The 12,919-nt window shown below is 45.6% G+C and overlaps 2 long non-coding RNA genes across 2 annotated transcripts; both read right to left on the bottom strand.

Moving 5' to 3' along the window:
• Nucleotides 1–5,161: 5,161 nt before the first annotated feature.
• On the bottom strand, nucleotides 5,162–6,291 carry LOC119087184. Its single transcript, XR_005090627.1, has 2 exons — nucleotides 6,011–6,291; nucleotides 5,162–5,921 (listed from the first exon to the last, which is right to left on the bottom strand). It is a non-coding gene; the product is annotated as an uncharacterized LOC119087184 (long non-coding RNA).
• A 3,476-nt stretch (nucleotides 6,292–9,767) lies between these two features.
• LOC119087183 lies at nucleotides 9,768–12,909 on the bottom strand. Its single transcript, XR_005090626.1, has 4 exons — nucleotides 12,780–12,909; nucleotides 12,373–12,440; nucleotides 10,065–11,450; nucleotides 9,768–9,935 (listed from the first exon to the last, which is right to left on the bottom strand). It is a non-coding gene; the product is annotated as an uncharacterized LOC119087183 (long non-coding RNA).
• Nucleotides 12,910–12,919: the final 10 nt, after the last annotated feature.

Raw genomic sequence — 12,919 nt, 5'->3', positions numbered from 1 at the left:
TTGTCGTCCCACTTTTACAGCCAAAGCTACAAACACACAGACATGACAACTTGTCAGGTCCTGCAGGGAATCCCCCACTTCTACAACATGCCACACAATCAGAGGTAGGTGCCAAGTCCAAGCCCTCCCTAAATCCATAGCTCCATTCATGGGCTAGGGAAAAGCTCCTTGGACTCACAGCCTGGAGAGGGTTCCAACAGGCCTGCATGCATGATTGTTTGCATATGTGCATATGTGCATGCTTGTGTTTGTATGTTTGTATGTGTTAACCTAGTGTGTTGATATGGGGAGAAGGTACCTAGCAAACACTAAAACCTAACCATGTTTGTGTATGTGGAACTTTGGTTGTTAGGGTAGAGACAAATACCTGAGCCTGACACTTGCCTTACATGAACATGAGAGATGTGTCTGGGTGTTTGCCCGTGTCCGGGGTTCCTAGCAGGATGTGACACCTAGCCCTGTGCATGGGACTTTACTGCGTAGCAGTGGATCTCAGGAGCTCATGATACCTAGCTGTGTAAGAGGAATATTGGCTGTAGGGAAGAATGGACCTAGCAGAAGCTGACACAGCCCTGTTTGTAGATTTTGGCTCTAATGAAGTTGGAAATCTAACAGATCCTGCTGCATTACTGCATTAGTGTGTGTGTGTGTGTGTGTGTGTGTGTGTGTGTGTGTGTGTGTACTTCTGAATGAGGGCATGGTTTTTGCCATTGTAATGGAGGCAATACCTTGAAAGACCAGTCAAAGGCATGTATTTGGGAGTCTTTGGATCTAGGCAAGTGTATACCTACAAGGACATCGGCTTAGATGTATTTGTGTGTGTGTGTGTGTGTGTGTGTGTGTGTGTGTGTGTGTGTATGTTTAAGAGTCAAGAGGGAAAGAGAGAGGTAGATAGATAAATGAGAGAGACAGAGAGAGAGACAGAGAGAGAGAGAGAGAGAGAGAGAGAGAAGAGAGAGAGAGAATGGCTGAAGGTAATGGACACCTAGTAGGGGAAACGTCTAATAGGCTTTGGGCTTCGTCTCTATGTGGGACTCCTCATAGGACCTAACACCTAGAGATGTATGTGTGCTTGTTTGTTGTGTGGGGGATACCTCTACATCACAGGACTTAGCACCTTGAAGTATGTAGTGCTTTACTCGTATGATGTCTATCTTCTAGGACCTGAGAGCTAGCTGAGAGTGCACTGGGTTTTTGAAGGCATTTGTAGGAGCGTGCGTGCCTGAGTGTGATTCTGAGTGTGTGACTGTGTACCTAGCATTTGATTATAGGGGTGAATCCTGGGAAACTAGCTGGGAAAAAGCATTGCACTTTGAATATAGGAAAAGAGGTATGTATCAGGACCTGACACCTAGTCCTGAGTAGACAGCTTTGTCTGTTATGGAGTGGGAACAGCAGAACCTGACTTGAGACTCTGTATGTCTGTCTGTCTCTGTCTTTTCTGTTTGTCTGTCTATGTCTCTCTGCCTGTCTCTGTGTATGTGTGTGGCTGTAGGGTGGACACCAGAAGGGCAGCACATAGATGGCTGTGTGTAAATAGGGCTTTGGCTGAATGGGGGAGACCTTGAAGGACATGACAGCTGGGTGAGTGTTCATGAGAACTGCATGGGATCATACAAGCATGTGTGTGTGAGTGTGTTTGTGCGTGTGTGGCTGTGCACCAGGCATTTCACAATAGGGGAGGGTTCGCAGTACTAAACAACTAGCTGTGTATCTGTATTGGATCTTCGGATGCAGGGGAAGAGGTACCCAGCAGGATGTGACAGCTGCTCTGGGTGTGCGGCACTGCTGTAGCTGAGGTGGTTCCTATCAGGAATGTGACCTAACCATGTATGTGTATGTGGTGTAAGGGAAGAGATAAATACTAGACCCTGACACTTGTGTTATATGTATATGCGGGGCTGTGTATGGCCTCTGTGGCTGTAGGTGAGGGGATCGTAAGAAAGACCAGATACTCAGCCCTGTGCATGGGGCTTTAGCCATTGCGTTGTTGATCTCTTGGAGGACATGCTACCCAACACTGTAGAGGAGCATTTTCTTTAATGTAGAGTTGACCTAGCAGGACCTGACACCTAGGCATGTGTGTTTGGCTCTGGCTGTAGAAGACAGGATTCCTAGTAGCACCTAACACCTAGCAATTTTGGGGTGGGTTCAATTTAAGTGTGTGGACACCTTACAGACGATGACACCTAGTCTTACTGACAAAGAAAAAACTTGGCTTTTCCATACAAGAAAAATAAAGTCAAATTCCTCTCCCAGACCTATATTTGTCAAGTACCATATATCTTGTTTTCTACCCTTATTCTCCAAAATCCTTCAAATCCATATTTTGAAAATACTTTCTCTGATCAACTTCATTAATACTATACTGACCCTGGAGTTCTATCTACTTAGTCACTGACTGCTATCTCCAGACAATGCAGCACACTTTCTGAACAATCACCACAAGTACAAGTGCACACGTGTACACACACACACACACACACACACACACACACACTTTTCCTTATAACACCATCATCTTTAGTCTGCTCCACGTATACTACTATTGAACAGGCGTGGTTGGAAACCCCCTGGAATCCTACATAGACTGCTTGATGTCATGTCTTAATGATTCGAGACAGCTCCCAACTGCGGCCACCTAACATACACTGTTGTGTTCATAAGACACATGCAGATCATCCCCCTGCTTCTCCCACAGAGACTCATCCCACAATCAGGAACTGCTCCATGACAGGCCTTACAATCTACTGCCCCCAGGCCTGCTGCCAAACCCACCCATGTGCACTAGTTACAAGGCCCTGCTGGACACTCCTACCCCTGCCACATAGCCTGAAACACACTGCTTGGTTTCAGGCTTTGCTGCACACCTGCCTGAGGCCTCGATGCCTGACTCTGTAACTCATCCTCAGGACTCCCCAGTCCTAACCCGGATATTGTGCATGATAACAGGCCTCATCTAATAAGTTTCTCTTCCTTCACCATCCTGCTGCCACAATAGCCCTGCTAATTTTCAGCTGTGCTTAGACCCATGCCCTGTCTGGTAGTGTATGTTGTCAACAGAATGGTGCTATTTTGGGTAAGACTTGAAGCCAATTATTGTATATGCATACAATATACTTCAATATACATGACTGAAATCTGCACAGAGTGGTAGTGTCTGATAGCAAGAAACTTGATATGTCAGTGATGGAGGTGTCTAGAAGAGCATTTAAAATTGCAGTGTTCATTGGGCCAGTAGTGTATATTGAGGGTAAGGGTGGGTTCAACCTTCTCTGATATCAAGCATTTCATGTGTGATGGAACCTGGTGTTCAAGTGAACCTGACACACAGCACTTTATATGCACTGTGGTTTGGACAGGGTTAATGTCCAGCATGGCCCAGTAACTAGCAGTAGAGCCTGAGACCCAGCACATGGTATAGCATAGGAAGGAGTCCAGTAGAATCTGGTGCCTAGCAGTGTGGATGTGTCTTCAGCAGAAGAAAGGTGAGATGCAAAGCTAATTGCTAGGTATTGTGCAAGACATGCAGGTGGAATGTTCTCAGCATGGTCTGATGGCTGTCAATTAATCTGGGGTATGAGGTCAAACTGGACATGATACCTAGAAGTGGATGTGTGGTCACAGGGATGGTGGTGTGCCCAGTGTGTTTGATGATAACTGTGTGCAGAGGGGAGCAGTGGAAGGACAGGGTATGAAGATCTGCACAAACCCCATGGAATATGTGTTAGCTTATAACTGAGCTGGTGTCTGTCAAGGTCTGATCATTTATTTTGATGTAGATTGGCAGTGTGCTATGTGATGTCCAAGTACGCTTGACACCTCAGAGTGTGTGTGAGGCCATTAGGGTGTCAGAAGATCCTGACACATAGCAGTGCCTGTGGGGCAGCTGAGTGTGACATGTACATTGCATGCCCTTCAGCTAGCCTCACAGAAGTTGCCATGGAGTGTTGCAAGGCCCAGGAGGTCTGATATCCAACAGAAATATATGGGTTGATGGACTGTATTGTCCAGGGTCCTGATACTAACATTGTAGGTTGTGGTGGTGGGGTGTGATGTTCAAGAAGGCCTGAACTCTAGCAGCATATGTGGAATTTCAGTACGTTAGGGTTTAAAGTAGTGTCCAATACTAAGAGAGTATTTGGGTACAATGGCAAGAGAGTGTCCTGTATAGCCTGATAAATAGCTGTTAATAAGCAATTATGTGGATGATATTTAGGATCCAGACATAGGAATACATGGAGGTGTGTGTGGGTTTGTTCAGGAAGGTCTGATACCTAGCAGTCAATGTGTGAATAGTTGGGAAGTCACACATGGCCCCTATTTAGAAGTAAGTGTCTTAGAGGCTGTGTGTGTGTGTGTGTGTGTGTGTGTGTGTGTGTGTGTGTGATATAGGGGTTGTTTTTCATGGTCTGACAGTTGGTAGTACAAGTGAGGTGGCATGGCTGTAGTGTCCCATGTTGCATTATACCTAGTGTTGTACGTCAGTGCAGGAAGATTCCAGGAATGTTTGAACCAAGCAGTAACTGTGTGTCCTTGTCAGGAGGTCAAGTGTCCAACAGGGCCTGATACCTTTCCCCATGTATTAGTACACAGTGGTTGGAGGCAGGTCTAGCCTGATCTAGAATCTAGCATTGTGTGTGGGACAGCAGAAGGGAGTTGAATATCTAGTCCTAATAACTAGAGAACTCTGTGGTGAGTGTGGGTGAGGGTGTCATTCATGTCCTTACACTGACACTGTATGTACGTTGTTAACAAGGGGAGGGTCATGGGTAGCACATGTGAGTATCTAGGTGTCAGCCCTGCTGCTTTCCCCAGCTGACTGGACCATCCATACAGTGCTGTTAACAGATCCGCTGGACAGCTCATCTCCATCCCACACAATGGGATAGGTTTCAGCACTCATCACACTACATACCAAACACTACACCTCCAGTTCCTCATAGCCACAGAGCATTCACTGTCAGGGAATTGTTGTGTGCTGGGGTGAGTCAGGGGCCAGGCTCTCTCTAGATGTCCTGGGGAAGTGTCCTGCTCCAGCTTCTACATTTTCATGGCTGTTGGCATCGTGGCTCCTAAGTCCACAGTTCATCTACTCCGTGTTATTTCTGATCGTCATTTCTATAAGGCAGGAACTTATGTAGTCCTCTTCTATAACTTTATGTGAACATTATAGTGTTTGTATTTGGGGTCAACTGAAATGGTGACTGTGTTCAGTTTTTCATGGGTTCCTTAGTTTGTTTTTAAATCTTCTTCTTCAGTCGTTGTGGACAAGTCCTTCTCTCTGCCTTGATTTCCCTGGTTGACTATGAGAAAATCAGCTGGCAGGATTGCACTGGGTCTGTTTCTGAGCTTTCTGTTCTGTTCCATGTGTCCAGTCTCCATTAATTCCCTGTAGCCCTTTGTGGATCTTTAGGACTTGGTGTGCAGTCCTGGTAGAAGATCAGAGTCTATAATAATCTCTCTTGTCCTCTGCCATGTCTTCTAGGTTTAGGTCCAGTTGGTTTTTCCATCTTGTATTTGAGCATCAACTGGATTTTGCTGAGTGTAGACATGAAGTGCAAACATCTGTCACCTTTAGAATAACAACTGGTAGAACCTGAGAACTCATAGAGCTTCGGATTTATCCTCTCCAGTGGTAAAATATTCTGAATGCCAATTTATAGAAATTATGTTGTTATTCTAATTAAGTGCTTCAGTATTTTTTTTGTAAATTGTCTCTGTCTAATACCAGTGAAAGATGGGCTGAGGGTATGACCTCAAGTTCGCCTTCTTCATGTTAGTGGAGGCCTGCAACAGGTGGTCCATGGATACTGCCCTTCTCAGGTATCCACTCTTGAGTTCAGGAAGGGAAGCACATTTCATTCCCATGGCTCCTCTGAGATATTTCTTTACCTGCTTGGGCAGGTGTTCTGGGTTATCTGTGAGGACAGAGAGGCATAGGTGAATTTCTTTACTGTCAAAATGCAAAAGGGTCTAAGTTGGGCAGGATTCAATGGTAAGTACCCACCAGGAGGCTTTTACAAGGGGATGCTCCTGATGATTTCCCAGATCTTGTTGATAATTTGGTGGTTGTCTGTAGTTGGATGGTGGCAGAAAAACCATGTTATTGTCCTCCACAGCCTGTCCTCCTCTTGCTGTGTGGAGCCTCTGAGTTCTTTTGGAGCTCAGACAATGCCATGCTAGTCTGCTAGAAAGGGGAGGTGAGAGGTGCTCTTTTCCCTCCATGTCACTCATGGTAAGTGTGCACATCCTCAGGTCAGGAGTTCTTGGGTTCCTAGATTAGGGATATTGCCAGGCACCTATAAGAAAAAGCTTATGTTAGTCCAAATATGAGGCTGACAGAAAATTCCTTCACCACCCTAGACCTGTGGCCTTTCAGAAAACAGCTGGTTTATTTCTGGAGGAGGTCAAGACATGAGGCAGCAATAATGTCCCTTTTATTCCTATATGAACTTCCTGAGGGAGAACTCAGTGGGGTCTCCTTGGAAAGCCCTGATTTCAGGGACTGTTTTTTTCTAGCTGCTCTGCTACTGTCCCATAAACAGGCTGTAGGATCAAGAAGGAAAAGCAGTTTCCACCAACATGTCTGTGTCTAGACGCTGTGCTTCCTGCACCAGCCCACTGAACACTTGCCTAGATGAGACAGGATGCATATATGGTGAAGATGAGCTTTGTCTGAACATATCCACCAGAACCTGCAGAACTGAGGAGAAAAGGATGGTCAATGAGAGTTCTGAAGTTAACCTCTGAGATTACAAGAGACCAAGGATGTTACCAACCTAGTCATTCTATCTGTGTCAGTGACCTGAGAGGAATTTAAACATTCCCAAACAGTCAGGCTCTGTCCAAAAGAGCATCACTTGGACTCACTTTTCTCCAATGGGAGGTGATTATTACTGAGGAACTTTGGGGCAGTGTGTGGAAAGATATTGGTACAAATAGCATGTATTCTCTGCACCTATTCCTGATGTCTCCAGGAGGCAGGAAGTGGGGCAAGGAGAGTGTTAAGTGTTTGAGCCTGATCATAAGCTGACTTATCTCACATAACCATCTAGAAGCCACCATTTTCTCCCTGCAGCGGCCACTGATATAAAAAGTTCACATTAAACTCATCTTGAAAAGCTACATAGGTAAACCCTGTTTCAAATCAAAGATGTTCACCATCTTTGATTCAAACTGTTTCTCCTCATTTTGTTAGGATCAGAGAGGGAAGATTGCCACCACACCAAGTTTTTTCAATGTCCCTCCGTAGCCATGCCTTAGCTATTACATTCTCTCTCTCTCTCTCTCTTTGGTCCTCTGTAACACAAGCTCAAGAACTACCTACCCTTGGAATTGAGGCAGACCTGCATGGGCAGCCTCATTCTTCCTAACCTCTAAGCCAGAACAAGTTTAGACCAGAAACCAAAAACTAAGCATCTACTATAGGCTGTTATGTTGTGATCTCAGTGATTCTTTCGGCCATGTGCTGCACACAGATGAGCCTTGGCATTCATCCCCATCAGAGTGGTCATTCTTCAATGCATGGAGAGGTTGTCTGCCTGTCATGTGTACCTGACAACACTTTAGACAATTATCCCAACAGGATAGCAAGCAGACAGCTTATTGGAAAGATATAGCTGTAAGGTCAAAAAGGCTGTCTAGGCCTGACCACTGTACCCAGTGGGACCTGGGTACAAAGTTTCAAGGGTGCTGACCAAACCTCTGACCACTGTGTCCTAGGCTAGGCAAGGCCCACTCACTTTCAAAGTGGAGCAAAGTCCCTGTAGTCCATCTGATGTGGTACTCATTTTCCTCCAGCTTGCTGTAACTTTCCTGTTAGGAGACAAATATGGTTCTGATAAAACTCCTACAGTGAGGCCCTTCACAAACACATAGACTAGACCAGCATGCAGTGGAACTGTATCTTGTCTGATGGAGGACACAGGGATAAATGAGGCTGCAAATTCAATAGCAGGGAAGGAGGAAGAGGAAGGAGAGGAAGGAGCTCCCTTTCCTTCTTGTGGGGAATCATTTCACTAGGACCAGACACCCTAAGGGTAGACAGATTAATGAGTACTGCAAGTTATTCCCCTGCAGACTGGTCCACAAGGTCTGCACAGTCATGGGTAGATTGTACCTGGTATTGGCTCATGTCCCCTCAGAGAAGGATGCTGTGAAACACCAGCCCTGGGTCATATTTTCTTGATAACTAAGGTTTCCTTGAGAGAATCCTGTGGTAGCTGGCTTACCTCCTCCTGTGCTGGACAGACACCCTGTATGCTGGGGAAGTGGGCACACTGCCATCTGGACTTCCTGCAGAGCTCCTACTTCTGCTGTCTCAGGCCACACCTCAAATTGCCACCCTGTGTCTCCTGATGTATAGAGCTCATCACTTTAAAGAGGACAGACACGTGAAAGGGACTCTAAGGGAACTTGAAATATGCAGCACTTAAGCTAGACCTACGGTGCATTCCTCTCCTCATGGCTCCTCCCTCTCTCTATTCCATCCTCAAATCCCTCCCTTAGTCAATTCTTCCTGTTGCCTCTGCCATCTCTCGTTCTCATCCTCTGCTCTCCATCTCCAAATCAACCTTGTCACTTTATTTAGAAGCGGGTTTGTACCTTGGCACTGGTGCTTTTGAAGTCAGGGTTTTAAATTTGCATGCCCATACAGTGAAACAAGTTAATGTGCCAATTGCAAAGGACAGATGACAGTATCAAGTACAAAATTAGTGTAGTAGAAACACAAGGCCTGGAGCAGACCAGTGTCTCTGCAATGAGCACTAACAAGATACGTGGACACAGAGGTTCAAAGTGTGACTCACTCTGTCACACTCTATCACTGCAGCTTCCATGAGGAGATCTTTATATCTTCCTATTTTAATTTTGTCTTATTGCCAGGCAATGGTGGCACACACCTTTATTCCCACTTGTGAGGCAGAGTCAGGCAGATCTCTGTGAGTTCCAGGACAGCCTGAGCTACACAGTGAGTTCCAGTTAAGGCACAAATCTACACAGAGAAACTTGTTCTAAAAAATGTCTTCTTTTCTTTTTTCTTCTTAAATTTTCTTTTATTGGGGCAGGTGTAGGGATGGAGAGAGGATGTGAAGTGATAGGGATATGAATGTGGTCAAGATACCTGATATAAAGACACATAGAATGAACACATAAATGAATAACTAACTGAATGAATCAAAATAAATAGATGAAAAGCATACAGTTCAAGAGCTCATACTCACCCTCAAGAATGAAATTAAGACATTTTTCAGAAAACAGATACAACAGAGAATAACTGTGTTATGTGTGACAGGCATATCCCAAAAGACAAATATGACTTTCTTCTTTCATATGAAAAATCTGGAGGTTTGTAGGGGCCAGAACAAGAACAACAGAACACTAAGGACATGGAATAGGATAGTGGTTCTCATGGGATGGTCCACAACGTTCTTGTGATGGGTTGATCACCTCTACCATCACAGAATGTTCAGAATGGGCTGCACAGAGTCCTATTTGGTTCAGGATTCAGAAACCTGAAGCCTTGGACTCTCCATTAGCCAAGAAATATCAACAATTTTCAGTGACCTAAAACCCAACCCAAAGTGGTTTTGACAAGGAACTAAAGCTATGTGGGACCCATGAGCAAGAGGAGCCATGGAAGTCAGCAGCCAAGCAGACAGAATCTGGGTGTCAGATGAGTAGAACTGGAAGCTCCTTTGTAGAATATGTGGCTGCATGCACTGCCTCTGCCACTGGTGTCCTTAAAGTGAAAGACCTACCTTCAACATCCCAAGACAGGCACCAATTGTCTCAGTGACCCACCTTGAGTCCTCAGCTGTGCTCTCATGGCTCAAATGGAAAGAACTCTCCATCAGACCAGGTAGCCAATCTGAACTCTCCTGATTGGTCAGGTTGAAGTCATGGGATTTGTGCCTGGACTGCAGGTGGGGATCCTGAGAAAAGGGTTAGAAAGTAGCCTTTGCATGCTCTGTGCCTTGTTTCCAAGGATGTGTCAGCTAGTGCATACCTTCCACAGCCCACTGAACAGGGTCCCCAGAAGAATTCATGACAGCAGTTCTCACCTCCAGGTGTCTGTTCACTGGTGGACATAGACTTCTATCCTGAAGGTTAGATTTGGACTTTGCTGCTGTTTGTAGTCCATCCTGGATGACAGAACCTTCAGTTCAATCCCTGACCCTGTCAGGATGAAAGAAGCGCAGAATTGTCTTCTTCTGCCTCAAATGTTTGGAGAAATTTACATTTGATGCTGTCCAGTACTTGAAGCCAGCCATGGGAGTCCATATCTGTAAATGATGCTCTCAGGAGGCAGAGAAGAGGGTCAATCCCTGTGAGTTTGAGAGCTGCATGTTCTATACAGAATTTCTCAGATAACCAGGGCTATAAAGTGAGAACCAATCTCAAAAAAAGTAAACTATCAAATAAGTATTCAGGAAATTTCCATATCTCATTTCTAGAGTTCAACAGACTCCTCAACCATGTCTTAAATCCTTCCTTCACTGATAGGCCACAGAAACATAGTCTGACACCAGGTGATACCCACAAACCTAAAAAAAATTCTCTCTATATATATAATCAAGCTGACTGGGTCTTCTTGTGTGCACATGGGATACTGGAACCTGTAGCCCTAACATATCATCACACAGGACACAGATTTCCAGCCTAGTCAGAACATAGATTTAGACAGGGATGTAGAAGTAAGTGACAGCACACCCTGGCCATCATCCTGCTGGGAAGATCTGGACAAAGCCTTTAATATTCATCAATCTTTGCTAACAGGCCAGGGTCAGATGATCAGAGTGGAGCTGGAGGCTGACTACAGCAGAGAAGCTGGTTCCTCCCTTGTCACACCTCTGCAGTCTCTCAGTCTCCCATTGCTCTTCAGTTGAGCAAATCAATGATAACTTTCCCTCTGTGTCAGGGCTGCTGGCACAGGGCACTTCATGGGATCATTTCACCACATCAAGACCAGGCTTCAGAGACTCATCTTCTACCACACACAGATACTTACTGTATTCAGTCTTACCTTCAGGTGCATGATTCACACAGATTAGTACCCTGGAGTCTCTGTTGAGTTCATTTCCTCTTGTCAAGTCAGTGAGTTGCTTCCTACCTGGAAGGTGTTCTGGAATCCAGTTCAGACCCTGCACTGACCATTGCTTCACTCTGCACCAGAGGCTGTCATTAGAGCTCCTGGTGATGATCAAGGTTTACTTGTAAGCCTGACCCCAACGGTGGGCTATGGTCATGAAGCAGTCACATGGATGCTGGCCTTGTAGAGGCAATACTCAGCATCAAACTGGCAATGCCTACTTAAATACCATGCTGGAGCAGAACAATAGTAATGTAAGGTCAAATATCAGGTACAAATCTCTCCATGACATGGGTAAATGATGCAAGACTCTGAATCAGGAGGTTGTAGGCAACATGGGAAGCCTGGATAAAGGAGCCTATAAGTACAAAAACACAGATGTCATCAGAACTGCCCAAATGCCCTGTCAGACAAGATCAGAAGAGGACCCCACTGAATGATGGAGCCACCCTTCTCTCTAACCACACCCTTCATCAGAAACCCAAAATGGGAATCCCTTTCCAAAGCAGCCTCATAGTTCTCTACCTTGACTGATGCTCAGAGTGATCAGCACAGGGCCTTCCCTCCTCATGGCTGACAAGAGAATGCCAGAGTTGAAACCAGAGTCTCACTCTGCTCTGCTTGAGACATTTGTTCCTGGTCTCACTTCCTCAAGACCCCTACCCAGGACAACATCCTTTTCTCCTGACTCATTTCAGGTAATCTCCTCTGGACACATTCTGACCCTCTCCACAGGTCCTCTCATTTCCTCTTCATCCTCTCCACCTCCTTTCCCCTGTCCTCCCTTATCTCCATTCTCCATCTCCCAGTGGATTTACAGTTGCTGTAGTTCTTCTAAAAGACAGTCAGAAAGCAGTTTGGAGGTGATGAAGAGATCAAAGATGAGGGAAGCCTGAGACCTGTGTGCAAGTCTGTCCTGTTGACAGAGACAGCCATTTAGATGTCGTGGGACCCTTGCAACACCAGAACCATGAGGGATGTTGACATTCATTGGGTCGATGCTACACATGACTCTCAGTGATGTTCAACAACAGTGCAGGGGCAGCAGTGAGGTGAAGGATGGGGAAGATGGCAGCTGAGACCCTAACCTGGAGGATGGATACTGGAACCTGTAGCCCTAACATATCATCACACAGGACACAGATTTCCAGCCTGGATCCTTCCTGTTGCACTAAACCACACCAAGACTGTAGTTCAAATAGGTCATTTCGCTTTCTCAAATAAAACCCGAAATAATAAAGAAAGTGCCTCTCTTGGTGACTTTAACCAACAGGACTTACTCAGTACTGAGGAGGATGGGACTCCACTGACCAATAGTGCTGCATCTTTCTCCTGCTGCACCCCAGAGCTGTAGGAAAGAACAGGATGTTATTTCCTAGACAGTATCCTATCTGTGTGCTTGACACATCTAGGAACATCAGAGCAGACCCTCTCCTCCTCATTGCTGGCTATTCTTGGCTTTCTCCCACTCTGCACTTCAGGGGAGGTTTTTCCTGCTCTAGCTTGTCCATGGCCCCTGTCACAGGGAAAGACACACATCTCCTTCATGTTACTTTCTTGACAGGAAGTTCCTCAGGACAGACTATTCCTTACTCTACACCACCTCTCATTCTCCTCTTCCTGTCTGCTGCCTCTCCTAATACGTCCCTTTATCTCCTTCACCACTTCCATTCAGCAGAGGACTTACACAGGTTTACTGTTCTTTCCGAAAGGCAGCCAAAGAATTAGTTGGAGGGTTAAAGTGACTAAGAGATGAGCAGCCAAGATTGGTATGTAGTCATTTCCTGGTGTAGAGGCTGCTGTTTTCCATGCAGTGTGAGTGGCTCC

The sequence above is a fragment of the Peromyscus leucopus genome, unplaced genomic scaffold (assembly GCF_004664715.2).
Source record: "Peromyscus leucopus breed LL Stock unplaced genomic scaffold, UCI_PerLeu_2.1 scaffold_1776, whole genome shotgun sequence".
Lineage (NCBI taxonomy): Eukaryota > Metazoa > Chordata > Mammalia > Rodentia > Cricetidae > Peromyscus > Peromyscus leucopus.
The sequence above is the reverse complement of the archived record's forward strand: the minus strand, read 5'-3'. Positions and strand labels throughout refer to the sequence as shown.